At 43.8% G+C, this 20,105-nt stretch overlaps 1 protein-coding gene across 1 annotated transcript in view; it reads left to right on the plus strand.

Annotated features, from left to right (window-relative positions):
* The first annotated feature begins 2,070 nt into the window (after positions 1-2,070).
* Positions 2,071-20,105, plus strand: part of BASP1 (brain abundant membrane attached signal protein 1) — a 55,170-nt gene continuing 37,135 nt past the window's right edge. Inside the window, exon 1 of the mRNA XM_081233540.1 lies at positions 2,071-2,285. The gene's annotated coding sequence lies outside the window, so the exon portion shown is untranslated. The remainder of the gene's footprint in view (positions 2,286-20,105) is intronic.

The following is a 20,105-nucleotide window of genomic DNA, read 5'->3' on the forward strand; positions in this document are numbered from 1 at the left end:
TGCCTGGAGACATTTTTGTCGTCACAGCTGGTGTTGGTGGTGGTGGTGGTTGTGATATGTGTGTGTGTTACTGGTAACTAGTGGATGGATAGAGGCCAACAGTGATGCTGAACAGCCTACAGTACACTGGACATGTTCATCCCCATCCCCATTGGAAAATTATCTGCCCAAACCAGGAGGTTGAGAAACCCTACATCTAGCTTCATAGATAATGTGCTGGAAAGAGGGACGTATATTTAACATATTAAATTATTGAACATTTACGTTCAAATAAATGCAATGCTTTGGAGGAAACCCTAGTTGTAATTTGCTTCCCTGTTTTTGTACCATATTTACTTCGTTATTTCATTTAAATGGCAAACAGAAAAAAGAAAAAATGAAAAAGACAGCAAAATTCCCCTGCCACTTTGGCTTTCAGGTGTGAACATCCAGCTTGCATGTCTTTGTCTAATTTGGTGTGGCCTGGATAAACTGTAAATAACTGCACAGTCGGGGAGCCTTGTTCCACTGCAAAACTTCTAGCCTAGTATGGGGTTGACACTGCCACCCCGCCGAATTTAAATATAGTAATCAGATTCTGGTAAGTTTTCTCCCTGTTCATCGAAAATGGACTTACCCCAGTTGAAAGCGGATGCACTTGCCTTTGGCGTCTGCCTCCCTAAATACGGTTACATTTTGTCGCCCCGATTTTGGAAAATATTTCTATCCTGGAATCCAGACCCAGGTCAAGAGGGCAGAACCATCCTGGAGGGGAAACAGCAGCTCAATCCTTTTTTCTTTTCTTTGCTGCGACGTAGGCGAGCATGAAAGCAATTCAGACACAGCCAGAGGGCGCCCAAATGCCGCAAATGAAAGTTCCAACGTTCAGATGGGTTTTGCAGGAAGGAAAAATTGGCTTTTGTCTAGTGAAAGAGCTACCGTGCTAAACGATGTCGTATTTGCTTCTTGCCAACAGATAAGCAAGGTGAGCATATCTTCCCACCCTGGTGGTTACTCTGTATTCCTGTGTTAAACCAAGTGGCAGCCCCCCGGGCCATGCCGACACACGGCAGTTGGCTACGGTTTTGACCTGTGCGTTTCTGAGCGGCACTGTGCAGGTTGCCTCGGCTAACTCAGTCTTCCTGAGAACCGGTGCCTCCATTAAAGCACAGGCATCAAAAAAACCCGACGGCTCCTTGCCTAGGGCTCTTGTCTTCCCTCCTTCCTCTCCCAAGTCCTGAGAGCATCCTCGCAGGGGCTACGCCGCGCGCCCGGCCAGCTGAGCCTTAGCGCCGCGCTTGCCCAAAGCTGCAGCCTTCCCGGCTCAGCCCAGCGTGCGCGCCAGCCGCCCGCCGAGCGCACTCGGTCCGCCGGGGCGCCGCCCAGACGCGCCTGCAGTTGGAGGTCACTGTCAACCGCGCGGGCATCTGTCCTGATGGGCTGAGGGCAGCCACCAGGTCACCCCTGACCTCACTGCCTGCCCGGGGATCAGAATCTCAGCCGGACGTCGCGAGCGGCCGGGTTGGGATGCTGAGAAGGGTAGCAGGTGGCAGGGGGCGTCATTCACCACCTCGAGGCAGCCCCTGGAGCCTGAGCGAGAGCCCGAGCACTTCTTATCCAACCGTTCCAAACAGAGAGAGAGAAAGAAAGTGAGAGAGAGAGAGACTGAGAAAAAGAGAGAGTAGTGCCCACGGACATCTCCAGCGCCGCGGGGAAGGGGAGGCGACAGAGGTGGGGGGCTTGGGACGGGAGAGGAGGGGAGGGATGTGGGGAGGAGTGGGAAACCGGCGTTCAGATATGATGTAGAGAGGCAGGAGGGGCACAGGGATGGAGGGCAGGGGAGGGGGAAAGGAGGGGACCAGCCGTTTAGAGGAGAAGGGAGGTGGGGGTAACCGGGATGGAGGGGATTTGAAGGGAGACGGGCGGGGCCCCGGCGTGGCGGGGAGCTCAGGGGAGGCGGGAGGGGCACCGGGATGGAGGCGAAGGGAGGGGAGCGAGGTGGGCGGGGTGAGCGGGAGGAGGGAGGCTGGGCGGGCGGACGCGCCGGGGGAGGGCGCTGGGCAGGAAGGGGAGGGGGAGCGCGAGCGCGAGAAATGCAGAGGCTGCAGCGGCGGCGGCGGCAGCAGTAGCGGCAGCGGCGACGGCGGCGGCGGCAGCGCTCCAACTCGCTCCTCGCTCCGGGCTCCGCCGTCGAGCCGGGGAGAGAGCCACCGCCAGCGGCCAGGCACCCGGCCGGACGACGCCAGCGACCCGGGCCCCTCCGCGGCACCGCGCTCACCCAGGGGCGGCACAGGCACCCAGATCCGGTAAGGAGGCGCGCCCCGGTGGCCCAGCTGCCGCCGCGGACCCGGGGTGCCGGCCACCCGGGGGCCTCCGTTCCCCCCTCTGCCCCCGCCCCACCCCCGAGGCCCTTTGTTCTCTCTCGGCGCCGCAGCCCGGGGCGGGGAGGGAGTGGTGCGGGCCCCACTAGACGGCGCGGGTCGCGCGGTCCCCCTCCGTGAGGCCTCTGTCGCGCTTCGGGCATCTGGGGTGATGGGGGGCCCCGAGGTGGGTGGTTTCGACCGCTCGCAGGGCGGGGAGGATGGGGGGTTGGTGAGCCTGATAGACGGAGTTGGAGGTGGGCGGTGGGAGGGAGGCTGCTAGTTAAGGAGGAAATTGCCGAATGTGAAACCCTTTAAATGAATTGCGTCCCGAAGAGACGGTTTTGTGAGGCCGAGGGGAGAGTATCTGCCACCGGCCCCGTCCAGAGCCGGGAAGAAAGCGCTTGGTGCGAGGGGCGCAGCAGCAGAAGATGGAGGGTGGGGTGCGGTGGGGCGGGGGGGAGGGAGGGGAGAAGGAATACGGGGAATCTGGTGTGATCCGAAGGGAGGAGGCGGCTTCTTGGTTCAGCAGATGGGTTTCCTTGACCCGTGGGAGTCCTGAATCTTGGTTTCGGGTGGCCAAGAAAATGCGAGGTTCACACGACAACGTGCCTCCAGAAGCAGAGCTGAGCAGATCAGAGACCCGGCCTCGGTCGTGGCTGAACTGCCTTCCCATGAACCCGTGGGCTACATCTGAGCATTTTATGTTTTCGAGTATTCGGTTCGGAGAATGCGCTGAGCGCCTCCTGTCGCGGGCCCGGCCGGGAGGGTGTGAGCTTGAACCTGACAGCGCGCGGCCCCTGACCGCCCAGCGCGGCTGTGAGCGAAGGTTTGGGGTTTAGCAGGTTTTGCTTAAAGCGCTAACACTGAAAGCCGACTCCCGGCCCTTGTTCGCCCTCCTCGCCCAATCGCCCTCGCCTACCCCCCCCACCCCCCCCCCAAGAATAAAAATTGCAGAATCCCTGGGTCCGCGCGCACACACACAAAGCGTGGCTACAAACCGCATTCTTTCATGAATATTCATCGAATGCTTGGCTGGCCTCCTGATCTGCTTCCTCGGAGACATGTCCGCCTTGAAACGGACTCCGTGAACAGTCTTTGCCTGTGTAATTTTCACTCTGCTTAAATTAGCACAGCGCACACGGGTGCATTTTTTGTACCTTGACCAGGATTGACACCACACCTCGGTCTGCCGCGAGGCCACTAGCACATCTGTGGCGGGTTAAAAATCAAACACTAGTCTAGAGGTGGTCTTCTTGCTATAGGGGTGTGGATCAACCTCCCAGGGATTACAGCCGGGGCCAGCAGATCCTCAGTACTGCGGGCAAAATGAATGAATCGGGACTGTAATTACCTATTCCTTTGTCTTGGCCTGGCGCATGCGCCGGAGAACAGGGAGTGGAGGGCCCAGGCAGCCCTATCTGATCTTTTCATCACCCACCCCCCCACTCCCTTCCCAAGCCCAGGAACAAAGGCGTTTGCCCTAAATGTTGCGTGAAACCGCTGGATACAGATGACAGGTTTTTTTCCCCCCTTGTATGCGTATTTCTTCTTTTCCAGGCTATCTCATCTCTTGCTTTCTTAGCGATTTCAATTGATGAAAAATAAGATTAGCCTTGACGATGAGGGCAAACTGGGGATTAAATATTTTTGTAAACGAACACTGCTGTTTTCCTTTCTCGTGCTGTGCATTGTTCTCTTTCCTGTAACGTATTGCGCTGCAGTGATGGTGGCTGTCTTAATGTGCATCAATTAACCGTTTGTCTGACAGATTTTTGCTGCTGGCCATTTGATTAAGGGACCCTGGTCTCAGAAATGACAGTGGGTATTGCCCCTAGTGTCACTTCTTGGGAAAAATTAAGACATTTTGGCGTTTAGACGAACAAGATGGCCTACAAAACCCAGAGCTGAGAAAAAGGGTTACCTTGTCAGGATCCTAACGCTGTCTGTTTTCTCTTGATTCCTAGTACCTCATTGTTTCATTAGGAATCCCAAAGACGAACCCCATGGAGTTGGAAATCCACTGATAGGAGAGGAAGAAGGCAGCTGGGGCTGCTGGGGTGAAGATGGTTGATTAAGTTCTTTTTTTTTTTCCGGTGTCTAACAGAAGCCATGAGCCATCCTCTCTCTCTCTCTCTCTCTCTCTCTCTCTCTCTCTCTCTCACACACACACACACACACATTTGATGGTTGATGACTGATTTTTTTTTTCAGTGATGCAGTAACCAGATTATGGCCTCTTTTGGGGCTAGTTTGTTCTACCAACTAAAAGACTTACTGTGTGTATAAAAAGGAGCTAAATATTAATAATATTTTCGCAATGGTATGTTATGCTTGAGAGAATTTTATGCTTAAGTATTCTCGGTACACCCTGGTAAGACAACACGTGGCAGGAAAATGGAAATCATCCCTTTTGTTCCTTTTAATAAAACTTGATATTGATCAAGTTTACTGTATCAGGACCTTTATTTGGTAGGGTGGCTGCCTGCTACCCTCTCTACTCCATAGTATTGAGTGGTTTTTTTTTTTTTTTATGGTTTAGAGGGCTAGATGTAGGGTTTTTTTGTTTGTTGTTTTTGTTTTTCTTTTCCTTTAGGTTATGTTTTTGAGATGAGTCAATATAGACCACATGCAATGGCAAATATATACCAATGTATCCCCAATTCAATGAATCTTAGGTTTTTGAGAAAGATAATTCTTAAATTGAATTATAAATGATCCGTTACCTTTTCCTTTTATCCAGCTAGTTTTTTGGCAAGCTTTAACAGGTAGAGAAAGGGAGTTGGGCCTTTTGACAAAATGCGCCAACAATGACTACACAGTATTATCAGTGGCACCAGTGGCGCATCTCTCCTTAACTGGTGCTCACGCTCTGATTATGTGGGCACAGGAGGATCTTTTCTCCCCACAGACCACCCTAATTTTAATATCTAATTTGAACACCCTAATTTGAATGGAAGAGCCCTATGGGCTTTGGTTCCCTCTCTTTGGAGGCATCTTTAAATCTTCCTGGATTTACTAGACCAAACCATATTATAATCTAAGATGTGACATATTCTGTCTCTTTAATTTTTGTCTTTAAAAAAAATTTCACATTAACAACAATTTTAAACCATTTTCACTCCGTGGTCAAGATGAGTAGAGTATGAAAAACTTAGGTTTGGAGGAGATTCAGTCACTGTACAATGGATGTCTGTAATATTCACTGTAGTTTTGTAAAAAATGGCAAAATCCAAAACCATTTTTAAAGCAAGTAAGGTGCCGTGTATATACACATACACAGTTTATACATATATACTCATGTTACGAAATAAAATTTTATAAATGATATGAAACTAAACTAGTTGGTGTAGAATATCATTTTACAGTGCTTCATAATGGTCTTCGGAAAGTAATCAATTTTCTTTTTTTCTCAGTATGTATATAGATGGGAGAACCTAACTAGTCTACTGAGATGCTCATTTCCACTTTTTACCCATGTACTCCTGAAACAAATGGGTTGCATTGAGCATCTGAAATTAACATGTTCATTTACGGGCTTAAATATTCACATAAAGCCCTTTAAAAGCTGTAATAAACAATGCTTACTAAATAAAAGATTTATAATAAAGTTGCTCTGCCTTATTTTTGTTATCGTTTGTAAAATTTTGTTTTGAAAAATATTCAGAAAAGGCGTGCTAACTATTGTTTGTCAAAAGCAATTGCCTTTGGTGTCTGCTTCTGTTGAGAGCAATGCTCTGATTTGCTTAGGTCTTTATCTTTCTAATAGGTAGTTTTTACCTACTCATTTTACACCCTGTTTATCAAAAGATTAACATCTTAATGATTGTTTTAGCTGGTAAACTGGAAACCAGGTAACTGCTGAGGGAAAACCGAGCATGTATGTGGGTTGAAGTTCTGCGGGTGGGGGGAATGGGTGCGGAATCTGTCATTTTATCCAGTTTTCTCAACTCACTGAATCCTTTGCATTTATTCTGCCTCTTAAGACTTTGGATAATACAATGCAGTGTGAACTTTACAGCTAAATTCTGGTGGATTAGTATCATGAAATAACTGAGGTTGTGAATAGCCAGAATGTTTTTTTAAAGAGCAAATACCCTTGATGGGGAGGTTTCCTAGGATGTAGTTAGTGGAAAAGAGAGTCAGTTTGAAAAATCTCTAGGCACTGGCTCGGCCACTTTGGCCAAATTACTTCAAACCTCTTTGCATTTCACTTTATTCAATTGTATAATTGGAGTAATAATTCCTAATTGTAGGCTATAATAAGGACCACACATATGTCTGAAAAGTGCATAAGTACAGTGGCTAGCTCTTAGGGGCCGGCCTAACCTCTCAGTCTGCATTTTCAGCACAGTCATCAGTGTGATTGACATCGGTTACTAATTTCTGTATATTGAGCTGTATTTTTGTTCCACGCTGATTAAGACCTGAAGGTTTTGGTGTATTCAGTCAGAAATAGGATATTTCAAACCTCATGTAGGTATTTGAAATTGTGTGATATGCTGTGTGGGAATTTGCCCCAAAGTGGATTGAATGAAGCTAGGATGGCCACCCTCACTGAATTTCCCATGGCTGCTTATGTAACTCAGGAGATGGCGTTTAAGTTCTTTTGAGAAAATACAGGGGTAGTCTTAAAACCACAGAAGTTCCCAGCCTGCCAAAGGAAGATTTTTGTTAAGTGCCATTTCCTCCGCTGCTATTAAGACAGACATCTAAGTAAGTGTCATGTGAGAAAAAATGTCCAGTAAACCTATCAAAAGTAAAAGATAATCGTTTAGGGAATCAAATTCTTACCAGGATATAGTGAAATTGTAATTTTGAAAGGACACAAGCCTAAGAAGCAATGAGGTTAAACCACAGCCTTTTCTTCCCTCTGGAACTCAGAAGTGGGATGAGATGGATGCAGAGAGTCTCAGAGTGTGTTTTCCCTCTTCAGCACCCTGAGGGTTTAAGTAACTTTAAAAATCAGGCTTTCCAAAGGCAGTAGAAGTTTTGAACAAAAACAGGGAAAGCAGAGATTTTTTTGACTAGCGAAGGCAGTCAGTGAGGGGAGGTTATGATTGAGCATGCTTCGAAGTCTAGGAATAAATTCCTGAAAGCTTTCGAGACTTAGAAATGGAAGTCATCTGCAAGCACAACAGGGAACCAGGTCATAAGCAAACGTTTCAAGATAATATAAGAAAATGGTGTTCGGTGAGGAAGGCAAAGTATTTACACAACATTTCCTTCTTATCTCTTAAACACTTTCTGAACCTGTTTTTGACTTGGTTTTTTATTTTCTTGTTCATTTTGGATGAGGGAGGAAGGACTGGACTTCATGGGTTTGTTCCTTGAACTTCTGTTTGAAATATAGGGCTCAGCCACTGTACATTGTGTAGGAAATATGATATTTAGAAAGCGTGACTTGGAGGGCTGGGTGTGGAGCCAGATTCACTGGGTTAAGAATTTTGTCTCAACCATTTACTAGCTGTGTGACCTTTGGCAAATTGCTTAGCTTCTCTGTGCTTCAATTCTCATCTATAAAATGGGGGTTATAATATAGAGTTATTGTAAGGATTAAGTAAAATAGTCAAAGACCTAGGACAATGCCTCACACACATTCTGTGCATCTTTATAATGCACATACACTGTAAAGTTGTGAGAGGACCAGCTTTCTTTACTTCATCCTCTACATTTATAGCTGTTTATATGCTTATTTCAAAGATTATTATTGCAAGACAAGCTGGTGGTGGTACCCTGGACAGTTGGTAGAACATAGAAGTCTGTAGTTTAGAAAAATCCTCCAGGTATAGCTATGATACCTTGAATATGTTGCCAGGGCACTTGTACTAGCTTTGAAAGTCCAAAGTGGGTAGATTCATAGAACCCCAGCCTCCATATTGATTGGTATTACAGTATAAAACAATAATGTGAAAGTCCTTGGAAATTGAGAGACCTTCAGAGAAAGGCTCACTGATTTGTTATGTTGAGATCTGGACTCCACTGGATAACCTTGGGTGTAGACATAATTCATTCACATTCCTGAAGAGACTTGGCTTTGTTGTGTCCTGAGTCAAGGTGCATTCATCAGCATATGAAAGGAGTGTTTTAGTCATTAGTGCAAAGATTGATATAAACCAATTTAGATATTTAAAATCCTGAGAACACACCAGGAATAAGCTTTCACTCTTCCACATCCCTACCACCCACACCAGGAGTAAAAACTAAAGCTTGTCTTACTCAGGAATGTTGAAGGTGTTGTCACCTGTTGACAAAATCTTTAGAAATAATTATCTCTCTGGCAACCTTAGTCACTGTGGCGTCTTTGAAAAGAAAAAAAAAAAGGGGAAATTCTTTGGAATTTCAGATATTTGAGATGGTTCATCCTGGAATCAGTTTGACCTTTCAGGCATTTAATTCAGGGATCTGCCCAAGTGATTTGTTTTTGGCCTTCTACACACCGGGCTTTGCTGCTGAGTGAAGGTAAAATCATTCTCATTTTGGCTAATTTTTTTTAATAGTTTCTTTAAACAGGATTTTGAATCTTAAGGAATCAGGAAGGAAGTTATATTGTCTTACTTTATCTGTCAGGTATTCAGTATAGGAAAGAGGTTTTGGATATAGTGATTGTATCACTTAAGAAATTTCCTCCATCAAAGGTTTTTTTTTTTCTTTTAAATCTGGAGAAGTTAATGGACGAAATTGGACACTTGTTGACTATTTATTGTATGTCATATGCTCTAATTGAAATGTATGCCCTCAGACAAATTGTAAGATGCATTTTACCTGTGAATAAAGGAAAAAATAGAGGGTTAAATAATATACATAAGATCCTAGAGCTAATAGAAATTGATAGAATTTGAATCCATGTCTGGTAGCCCTATTCCGCTGGCCAATGCTGCTGTCTTTCCCATCAGCCATGGCCATTTTATTTCACGTAATTATGGACACTTGAAGATAAAATGGATAACATATTGTAACACATTAACTTCTTCAATATTCATTTAGAGAGAGTTGTCCTAAGTTTTTCAATGAAAAATTATTTGTCTTAGAAGAGATACAGTGTCTAATAAATATTTAATCTGTAAATACATTAAGTGATCTCTAGATTAGAAATGCTTCCTGTCACGGTGAACATGGGCTGATATCCTTAAATTATTTCTGGGATGATGATGGTGAGGATGAGGGCTGCTTTTCAGGACTGTAGAGAAACGTGGGTTTGGTTGCCGCCTTCACTTTCCTCATTACACTTCCCAAGTGGAAGGAATCATTCAAATGCCTTACCTGTGATTCTACCTTTGAAATACTAATCAGAGATACTAGTCAGCCCTCTTCCAGCTATGCAGTTAGGGTTGCCTGATTAGAAATAAACCAAGTCCTAAATTTGTGACCCCATTTTCCTTCTGGCCCCACACAGGATTCATTTACAGAAGGTTGGTGGCTGCTTGTAAATACTATGCTAACTCAACCGCAGTCCTTTGTAAGTACTTGCCTCATTGTAACAGAAGGTTTGAAAGCTCATGACTAAAACACTTCTTTTGGAACTGAAAAGGACCTTAGAAAAGTTAGTGGCTTATTCAAGGTCCCCTGAGCTGGTTAGTGGCTGAGTGGAAACCCAGGTTATTTCTCAATAAAGCCTCACTCCTATGGGCCCTCCCTTCTGTCTGATTGAGTCAAGCTCTTACTGTCTATAACTTAAAAAAAAAAAAATTCTTACCATTCTTTGACTCTGATACCAGTTTTTGAAAAACCCAGTCCTGATCCTGTTTCTCTCCCTGATGCCCTGTCTCCCCTCTCCAGCAAGAGATGCCATTCTGCCTTTGATAACACCACTTGTGCTTAACTGCCCGCTACTGCTTTATCTACGCGCCATCTTTCCCCCTCAAATTCTCTCTTTTTTTTTCTTACATTATAGGCATGTGGTTTCCTTTAGATGCCAAAGAATTTATGGCATGCATTAAAGCAACTTCGCCCAGAAAACTCAATTTTCGTGTCATATCTTTGTTTTCCTCCTAGAATAAACAGCGTTGCAGGGTTTGGAGCCTGCACGTGGAGGGCAGGAGTTTGAAAAGAAAGCCAGTTGGTTTTAGACTAATTTGGGGGCTGTAGAGTGAGTGGAGCAGTCAAGCATGGTACTCTCCAAATGCTCCGGAATCTCCTGGAAAAGCCAGCGTGCACAGTGCTGTGGAGAGGTGATGGACACGAGCTTTTACGCTGATTACTAGTGTTATCTGGCTTATTGGTTTGAGAGCTGTGTGAAACATGAGGTTTAATCTTTTTTCTTTAAAATTGTCATTTATAGTATTGGGGCCGATTTAGAGGATTTAAAAGGGCTGTATGTTTCTGAAGTAGTCATTAAGATATGGAACTTAAGTACTTAAGGTGTTAAAACACTTCATAAAGCTTCATATTCAGATGTTTGAAACGGATTTTAGCAATGTAAACTGTTTATGTGCATCTGTATTTGGAGAAGCTGTGATAAGTTTAGTTTTAGATAAGAGAGTTCTAATTTCATATTTAAAATAATCTCTTTAGACATTTCAATAAGTGGAGAATAAGTTTTGGATAAATTTATATTGTTTCCCAGGGAAACCTGCAATAAGCAAGTGGCGTCACAGTTTTTGTAATGCTCTTAATTATTATAGTTTTGCAGGTTCAGAAATAGATATATTCCTAAAACAAACCCAACTTAAAACTTTTTGTAAGTTTATGAAGAAAAAGATGTCAGAGAACAGCTTTTCCTGGTTGAGCTTTCTAAATTATGAGTTTCCTGAATTGCTTGGCCAAGTGATTTTGAAAAGACCCATATCATTTACCCACTGACAGGAATTCAAAACACAATTGCCACATAGACTAATACAATAGCCAAGTTAAATAGTAACAAGATCTAATTGGGAAAATAGTATATCAAAAGAGAAAACAATAGGAACCATCTAATAACTGAGGACATCCCAGTTTCTTAAGGTTATAGAGAAGAGCGTCTCCTTGGAATTGTTGGGTAGTCACAGAGTACTGTTTTAAGCTTCTCTGAGCTTGTCTTGGAAACTGTAGGAGCTGTAGGAATATTTGCCGTCTCTGACCTTTACAAATGTTCTCAGCTGTTTCAATACAAGATAACATCATCTGTATTTGCTTTTGGCATATTTAAGACTATTGGGTAAAAGGAAAATTGAGAGAAATCAGTGACTTACAGGTGGAGAGATTTTGAGATGACTTTCTCTCCTCCTTTATCCTGCATTCCATCAAGAAGGTAGGGTGAGGTTATATGACCACTTGGGTATTCACTAAAGACTTAAATGATTAAATGAGGGGTTCTGGAATCTTTTCTGAATGACTCATTTTCCTAAGGAAGAAAGGAAGAGTCTCAGTTAACAGTTGGTGGTGACAATAGCTCTTGGTGGGTCTCGTGATCACCCAGCCTCAGTGAATACTACCCTTATTGACCAGAGGTTATTGTGGCACTAGGGTTTCCTCAGTAGCCCTGGTGATCTTTTGTTGAGACCTCAAGCTTTGAATTCCTAGGCCTCAGCCAACTGGACTTTTCCAGCACTTTCAGTGTGTGGTTTTCAGACAAATAGTAACAAGTGTTTGTAGCAATGTTCTCAAGAAGGTTGTTAATACAAGATTGATGGTTTCCCAGGTATGTGTTTCTTCATGTGACTCACGTGATTATCAGTCTTCTTCCTCACCTAATCTGGTTGTTGACTAAGGAAAAGTCTCACTGAAAGTTTCATTGGTGTAAGAGACATAACTAGTAGCTCACTCCATTTACCTCCACCTTTTCTATTCTTACTGGTTTTGTTTCCACTATCCAGAGAGCTTAGCTTTGATTTCATCTATAATAAAGTCTCCTGGGTGGGTGGGTGGGTAGGTGGGTATGAGGGTCATCCTAGGAGAACTCAACTGGCTACAATGCAGAGAGAAGCAACCACATGATGGGATTATAACACGTGATTTCACTAAGGTAAGAGTTGTAGTTTTAAATGGGAAAGGAGTTCCATTAATATGTCTAAGCTATGATGTTTGATTTACTACTAACTCTTGAGTGCTGAGAATGTAACCAAAAAATGAACTCCTGAAAAACTGAATTTGCATGTGAACAGGCTTCACATCCCTCTGCCTCATTAGCCATGTTAATTAGTCCTTCCTGCTTAAAAAAAATATCACATTGTTGCACTTTAAACTTTAATGTTGTCAATAGTAACACATCCTTTGACTGTATCCTTATTTCCCGCAACAAATATTACCATGTTAAATGGAGAAGTGGTGGTTAAAGGAAGCAGTTGGCAAATTAGGATTTGTCCCCAGTTAAATTAGGATTTGTACCCATGCTACTCCCTTTAACTTGCCTTCTTTAAGACCAAGAGCTACTGCTCTCATATCTCTTTCCTGTTATTGATCCGCTTTGCTAGGCATACTACCTAAGGAGTATCTTTTGTCATACCTGTAGTGAGATAGCCAAGAATCCCAGATAAAGGGTAAAGAAGTCCAGAATGATGTAATACTGTTTCTAAGGTGAGTGAAAAAAAAAACTCAAGCCAGTTTTGGGTTGAGCATGATTTCTGTTGGAAGAGGGTGTGACCTGAGGGAGGTATATCTAAAAATCAACCCCCAAACCTCCCAAACCCTTAGGGTATTTAGACAGCATAATATAATACAATTAATGTTAGCACACAGCATGGCAACCCAGCAGGCCCCGACATGCTAGCAATTGTTTGCATAGTTTACCTAGTAGAGAAAATATCTTAACTACTAGAATAAATGTTTTAGATCACTAACATGCACCATGGTTAGTGTGAGATGTGAGTTGGCTGGGGATGAATTTCCATTGACATCTGATTCTGATAACACATTTAACTACCACCCTAGCTAATTAAACCATCTCATCTTGAGAGAGGGAGAGGCGTTTGGATACAATGACATTTCTTGTGAAACACTGAGCTTTGTAAAACCCTTCTGAAAGGGAGCAAATGGCTACACTTGAGGGAAGTTTCAACGAGGTACTTTTGCAGCCATATTTCTGGATGGAGAGAGGGGAATGCCATTCCTTTCTGTTCTTAAAAGTGTCTGGATTCCCCTTGCGTGGGCAGGATTTCTGGTAAGTACGCTACAGGAAGCAAAACTACATCATTCTAGATCAGCAGTCAATGACCTCGTTTCCAAGCCCCACACTGCCCCCTCCTTCTGGAGTTTTCTGGGGGAGAAAAGGAGACTAGAGCATGCGAGGAGGAAGGCGAGGAACAGGAGGGGAGAGGTGGAGATGCTCACGCAGTGATAGGAATGGCAGAGGCAGGGATGCTTTGTTCCTGTATTCATCTGCTAGGGCCACCATAACACAATACCCCAGACTAGAGACTAGAATTTCAAAGTCAAGATGTTGACAGTCGAGGTGTTCGGTTTCCTCTGAGGTCTCCCTCCCTGGCTTACAGATGGCCTCCTTGCTGTGTCCTTACGGGATCTTGCATCTGCATGTGTGCACCCCTGGTGTCTCTTTCTGTGTGTCCCAATCTCTTTTTATAAGGACACCTCAGTCCTATTTGGACTTAAAGGCCCTCTCTCCAAATACAGTCACATTTTGAGGCACTGGAAGTTAGAGCTTCAACATACGAATCTGTGGGAGGAGGGGACACAGCTCATAACAATTCATGTTTCATATTAGGAAAGGTGGTTTACAGTGAGGAACATTCGAAGCCCCTGTGCAAAATGCCATTTTCCCTGCCCTCAAGATGAAGGGGGTGGGGAGAATGAGCTACCCTGGAGCCTGTGGTTTAATCCTCACAAATCCATGTGAGGCAAGCCTAAGTAGTGTTCTCTTTGGACAACATGAGATGCAGAGAAGTTAATTTCCCTGAGATTCACGTTGCTGGAAAAGGTAGAGCCTGTGTGGAATTCAAAGCCGGTTTCTGTGGCTCCCTTGGACTGGGGTTGGCAAAGTGTGTATGCAGGTACCGTTCCCTCTGTTGTACTCAGGATGGACTTGGGTCTATGGATGAGGCCTCAGAATCCTTCTCAACACAGTGCTCTAGGCAGTCGCCACCAATCACTAGGCATTAATACGTGGTGAAGCCTATTTTTCATTCTAGCACTGTATGATCATGTTTTTCCTCTGCTCGAAGCATTTCCCATTGGTTATCCATATGCCTAAAAATGACAAGAGTGAATAAAGGAAGAGAGAAGGATTTACTGAGTCCATGTCGTGTAAAGAACTAGCCAGTCTTGGGTAAATTAAAATAGAGGTATTTTGGGGGAAAAACCAGCAACAAAAAACAAACAAACAAACAAAAATCTCTTACCAATAGTGGCATTGGTAAAGAGCCCTTCCTACTCTAGATGGAAGAGTTGACCAGATGCGTAAGCCAGTTTAAAATCCTATTCTAGCATCTATGCTTGTCGATAGGGATTCACCATACAGAGTATTACTACAGGGCAAGTTTTATTGCATGGAGACTTGAAGACATTAGAAGATACGAGCTTTAACAGAAAGCAAATGTGGGAAGAATGGTTGGAGTTTTGATAGGTTTCTGCACAGTGGGACAGTAAAGAGTGGGAAGTTAGTGTCAGGAGTCGTGTGAAGTCTTTGATGACAACAGAAATCCAGGCTCATGAATGTTGGGGCCTTTCCAAGTAATAAAACAAGTAGTGATACTGAAGGGATTTTTTTTTTTTTTTTTTTTTTTTTTTTTTTTTTTGCGGTACGCGAGCCTCTCACTGTTGTGGCTTCTCCCGTTGCGGAGCACAGGCTCCGGACGCGCAGGCTCAGCGGCCATGGCTCACGGGCCCAGCCGTTCTGCGGCATGTGGGATCTTCCCGGACCGGGGCACGAACCCGTGTCCCCTGCATCGGCAGGTGGACTCTCAACCACTGCGCCACCAGGGAAGCCCCTGAAGGGATTTTTTGAGGGGCATTCCCAACAAATGTGGATGTGGGTATGTCTTCACTTAACACGTTGGAGATGCTCTTTTTCAAAAAGCAATTTACAGCTTTTGAAAGTGCCCTCTCAAGTGATTCAGCCGTTGCCTTTCTGTTTCAAGCTGCAGGTCACGTCATGTTGTGTTAACTGCGGCAGTAAAAATATTACCTCACTAAGCCACAGTCTAATTGAATACAGTAATTCACTGTGATGATTCTAGATGAACCAGCAGCCCTAAACTAATTGAAATTTGGTACCGTTTAATATCTTTTATAAAAAATTTCACTGGTAAATTATTTTCTGCATAAAACCTACAATGTGAGTTACTGTTGAATTTTTTATTTTAACTAGTTTATGCCACATCTATTTCCGAGCCAATGTCTGCAGTCTTCTTTCAGTGCTCGACATCTGGTTACTAGCACCTTCTTCCATTCATTCCAGAAAACTGGGCTCTTCCTGCTAACAAAACTCTATGGCATCTACCTTATAATTAGCCCTCACATCCATCCATTCCCCTCTACACTAAGCTAGGGGCCTAGTCGAAGTTTGATCCCTCTCCTCGATTACTGCTATCTTCTTCTGCTAAGTCTAAGCATGGCATTCCTGTGCTGAAGACTTTTCTATCATGACTTTCTGTGACACTTAGAATAAAATGTAAAAATCCTTTGCTGATCTGTCCGTTCCCACGTGTTCACCTTCTGTTTTCCTCTTCCTCCTTCTCTCGACCTCGCCATCTCACCCTCTGTTCGCAGCCTGCCTCTCAGGTCTCCCAATGCTCCAAGCTCTTTCCCACTGTTCTTCTGCCGGGAGTGTTCCTTTTTCCCACTGTCCGAGTACTCCTCGGCTTAAAGATGCCACTTTCTCAGAGACGCCTTTCCTGATTATCCCCACACCTCTCAGAACACTTGGCAGTTTTATCCCCACATTCATCAAAACTGATGTGATTATTTAATGTCTCCATTCCTCTAGCTGGAAAGACCTGGGAGGCAGGGGTGTGTCAGTTTGGTTGATCCGTAACTGTGCTGTGCAACAGTTCTGGGACTTTGCAAGCACTCTGTATTTGTTCAGTGTCAAAGGTTGCCTACAGGACATTATATTCATGGAGCGCACCCGCCCTCTGAAAGGCTGAGGTCCTTTGGCAGCTGAGGTAACTTCCATTTATGGACGGGAAGTTTCAGCTCATCAGTTGTGCTTACTATGAAGATGAATATCTGGTGAACTCCAATTAGTGTAAGTATTCTGTTTCCAAGCGGTAACCTTAGTGGTCATTGTACTAAAGCCCTGGGACATTATGGCGTGATTAGTACTCATGGCTCCTGCACCCCAGCTTCCTCCTAAGGTAGGGTGTCAAAGGAGGAATGAAATCGTATTGTTATTTGGGAAACAAATAGTATTACACTGTGAGGTCTTCTCAGGCGTAAACCGCAGTGAGTGAAAGCTGGGGCTGGCTGTGGTTATGTTTCTCATCCATACTTGCAAGTCACTGAATGCCATGGATCAATAGTATTGAGCACCTTAACCCATGAGTGTTTGTAACAGTCTTTGTGGGGTCAGGAGTATTAGGCCTCCAGATGAGCGTATGATTTTACATCTTAACACATTAGTGGATTATAAAGCTAATGAAGTAGATACGAATTTAGCCCTGGTTCTGTGCTGTGACCAGTTACTCTACATGGTGAGTTCATCCATGCCAGGACTTTGCTTCCTTCGTCTTTGGATGTCAGTTTCTAGCACAAAACCTAGTCCAGTAAGGGCTGAGGGCACAGAAGGGTGTCTTTTGTGGCCATGTGACACCCTGCTATACAGATAAGGCATGTTTCAGAGTGTGGGCCTTTGCTGTACGTTCACATCCGAGACCCGGCTTGTCATGCATCTTTAGCAGATGTCACAGTGTTTTCTTTGGGGGTAGGGGGTTGAATACAGTTAAGACAACATTTGTGATTTAATCCTCACCCCCTCATTTACATGTCGTCCTTGGCGGTCAGTATTCAACTTTTATTGTCTCATTCCTGAGTGTCTCTGGCCTTAGTGGGAACTAAGATTCTTAGAGATAAGCGTTCTCATGTCAACCCTGGGGTCTCTCACAGGACAGTGCCTAGTGCTCTAAAGCTGATTCTTTTTTTTTTTTTTTTTTTTTTGCGGTACGCGGGCCTCTCACTGTAGTGGCCTCTCCCATTGCGGAGCACAGGCTCCGGACGCGCAGGCTCAGTGGCCATGGCCCATGGCTCACGGGCCCAGCCGCTCCGCGGCACGTGGGATCTTCCCAGACCGGGGCACGAACCCATATCCCCTGCATCGGCAGGCGGACTCTCAACCACTGCGCCACCACGGAAGCCCTAAAGCTGATTCTTAATGATCGAATTCTTATTAAATAAAATGTGTTTGTAGGTTTTTACAGTGTTAGGGAATTGATTTCTGAAATAACCTGTAGTTAAGAAATAGTAATGCAGGGTTCCAGTAGGCAAGTCTAATCTGGCAATACAACTTACTCATTCTAAAACATTTCTAGATATGGATACTTTATTTGCAAAATTTTTATTTTAATAAGCTTCCTTTTTACATATTCAAAGTGTAGTTATGGTTGAGGTGATGGCCAGGTATTTATTGTCTATATCTGTGAGCTGCTTTGGGCTCTAGGACATTCTCATACCCTCTCCAAGATTTATACTATAAACATGTGCTACTTTTACTATTAAATCAATACTTTGTCTTAAAATGGTCTCATTTTAGACAAGATGGGACACATTCCGGTTGTATGTGGCTGATTACTCAGATGGTCTCATTTTATATGAATTCAGTTTATGAATTAGCCAATGGCATTCTCTGCAGCTGTGGCTCCTTGATCTCCCCCCCTTCCCCTGGCACCCTTCCCCACTTCCATATGGATCTAAAGGAGCAGGCCCTCAGAAGGGAGAGCATAACTAGGCATCATCTACTCTGTAGGGTCAAGTCAGTTGGATTTAAATTGGGTAGTAGAAGAAAAAGGTTTTTTTTTTTAACATCTTTATTGGAGTGTAATTGCTTTACAATGGTGTGTTAGTTTCTGCTGTATAACAAAGTGAATCAGCTGTATGTATACATATATCCCCATATCTCCTCCTTCTTGCGTCTCCCTCCCTTTCTCCCTATCCCACCCCTCTAGTTAGACACAAAGCACTGAGCTGATCTCCCTGTGCTATGCAGCTGCTTCCCACTAGCTATCTGTTTTACATTTGGTAGTGTATATATGTCCATGCCACTCTCTCACTTCGTCCCAGCTTACCCTTCCCCCTCCCCATGTCCTCAAGTCCATTCTCTATGTCTGCGTCTTTATTCCTGTCCTGCCCCTAGGTTCTTCAGAACCATTTTTTTTTTTTTTTTAGATTCCATGTATATGTGTTAGCATATGGAATTCGTTTTTCTCTTTCTGACTTCACTCTGTATGACAGTCTCTACGTCCATCCACCTCACTACAAATAACTCAGTTTCGTTTCTTTTTATGGCTGAGTGAGAGTCTATTGTACATATGTGCCACATCTTCTTTATCCATTCGTGATAGCTCTTTGCAGCTAACTTTTTATCTTATGCACCGTTGAGTATCCCTAACTCACCATATGGCTGGCTGATTACCAAACTTCATGCTTTGTTTTGAAGCCCTGAGGTTGTAGATTATGTACTTGGAATATGTAATCAGCTGGCATGACATGGTATTGATGGTTGACCAGCAATTTATGACAAATGAGTAACTGGACGACTGGTATACCTTTGGATGTGTATTTCCAAGCAGTTTACTAGATGATATTTTCCTTACTTAATTTTTTTAAAAAGTCCTCTCATGTGACTTGCTAGGGTAAAGGTGTCGTTTTGGTTTTGCGATTGAGGAATATAAACAGGAAAGTTGCTGTGGCTGCAGTAAGGAAGCCCAGGGCATGATTGGCTTAGATGTCTAAATTCCACCATCCTCCAACTCCAGGAAACATTCTCTGTGGGCCTCCATCTTCTGCTATTGTGGATACCTACATAACTCCCCTTCAGTTGTGTGAAGACAATTCTATTTCTGCTCTGTAAATGCCTTATTGGGTCGGATGCACAAGATGTAAGTTTAAAAATGTATTTTGTATAGTTAAAAGGTGCAAGTATTGCTTTGGTGATGAATCCGTTCTTTATTTAGAGATCAGTGGTTTTCTAAAAAATTTTTAAAAAAAGATCGGTTGTTTTGGTAAGCATATTTTTAAGACTAAGCTTTTTAAAAGCAGTTCAAATGAGCAATGGATGTAGGAGTTTTCTACTCTGCTAAATGCAATGTAGGAAAACACAGACCACATTAAAATCTTGTAGAATTAATGTCTGTTTACTGAATGAGCTGAGAGGTGCAAAGACCTGTTACCTTGCTTTTAAGAAGCTCACAGTTGGTGAAGACAAACAAGTACACCAGTAATTACAGTGAGACAAGCGTTGGTCTGTATAAACAGGATAGAGATATTAGCCGATAATCATTGAATTAATAGCATGGATCAATGATTACCTCTGTCCTTTCTCTATTCTGCTGTCAGTAGATCCATCTCTTCCACTTGACTAAGCCATGTGGGATATTCCAAGTTCAATTGGCTATTATTTAAAAAGAGTTTTATGTAACGATCTCTTTTGAGAATATGGAATTCAGGATTGATTTCACTTAATTCAAAGGTTGTAAGCACTCGGTAGAAAAGTCGTTTACATATCCTACATTTTCATCAAAAACAAAGTACTTTAGGATTATAACTTGAAGGAGAAGCCTTCAAGAATAGTTAGTTCTTAAAACACGGTAAGGATATGCTTTAGATCTCGAGTGAGCAGCATCCTTACAGTACCTGAGGACCTTTTGGGGAAATGTCCCCAGCTGGTGCTCCCTCCTGCTG

This window comes from Mesoplodon bidens (genome assembly GCF_964165515.1).
Source record: "Mesoplodon bidens genome assembly, chromosome: 4".
Taxonomy (NCBI): Eukaryota; Metazoa; Chordata; class Mammalia; order Artiodactyla; family Ziphiidae; genus Mesoplodon; species Mesoplodon bidens.